At 43.6% G+C, this 995-nt stretch overlaps 1 pseudogene; it reads right to left on the minus strand.

Annotated features, from left to right (window-relative positions):
• Positions 1 to 7: 7 nt before the first annotated feature.
• Positions 8 to 781, minus strand: LOC115285001 (annotated as a pseudogene).
• Between the last annotated feature and the right edge of the window lie 214 nt (positions 782 to 995).

Here is a 995-nt window from a genome sequence, read left to right on the forward strand (position 1 = left end):
TCCCTGTGTAAATGAATCTCATCATTTCTTTAAAAACCTCAGGGTCTAGATCATTTATTTCCACTTGATTCTTTTTGCTTTCTTCCATTTCATGTTCAAACATTGCATTCAAAACTGAGGATTGAGCTGCAAGTACAGATTTATGAGCTTTAAATTCTTGTCCTCTCACAAAAAAACTGCAATCTGTAAATCTTGTGTTTTCCCAGAGATTACCTCATTCTTCTGCTAGTTGACATTCAGGCACCTTCAAAGTATTTGTATTCGTATGTCCTGATATATTTACTGAATCTTGGACCACACTCACCTCACAAAATAAAGTAAGCTTGTCATCTGGTAAAAGACCATTAGCTTCATCAAGCGAAAAATCCCTTCAAATGAATTTTTTAAAACCCCGGTCTTTCCCTTGTATGAATCGACATGCTCTTTGGCTTTCTATTGCTTTTGTTTCTTCCCTTTTAGCGTGTAGAAGGGAAAATTTGAATTTTGCTCGAACTTCACTTTTTGGGCAGCTGACTAAAAGCAAACATAAGGACAAGTAGTCTTTTCTTTCATCATCTAATCCCTTTGGATTTACCCTTAGGCACCATTTCAATTATCACTAGGGCTTGATGAAAATGTTGAACTTTTTAACTTCTCCCATCTCCTCTCGACAAAAGCTGAAGTTATGAATGGTCCACATGTAGGAAAATTTTACTACTTTCACCTGCGTGTAAGACCAGCTTTCTGTGATAGGACCAGCAGACAGATCTCCGGGGAGAGGTGGGGAAGGTTCCCGAGACATTGCCACCTCACTGCAGTCTTCCAGGTTTTAGGCAATATCCGACCCGATGACACTTTACCTGACGTGCGGGATGGCGGTGGGCAGTCCCTGCAGCAGCTCCTCTCGCACTGAGGCAGCAGCGGAGGTGGTGATGGCGGCGAGTCCCTGTGGTGGCCACCTCCACCGAGCCTCATCGCTCCTCCCCGGCCCACCCTCCTTCCCTATCTCCTGCTCC

This window comes from Suricata suricatta, unplaced genomic scaffold (assembly GCF_006229205.1).
Source record: "Suricata suricatta isolate VVHF042 unplaced genomic scaffold, meerkat_22Aug2017_6uvM2_HiC HiC_scaffold_3231, whole genome shotgun sequence".
Lineage (NCBI taxonomy): Eukaryota > Metazoa > Chordata > Mammalia > Carnivora > Herpestidae > Suricata > Suricata suricatta.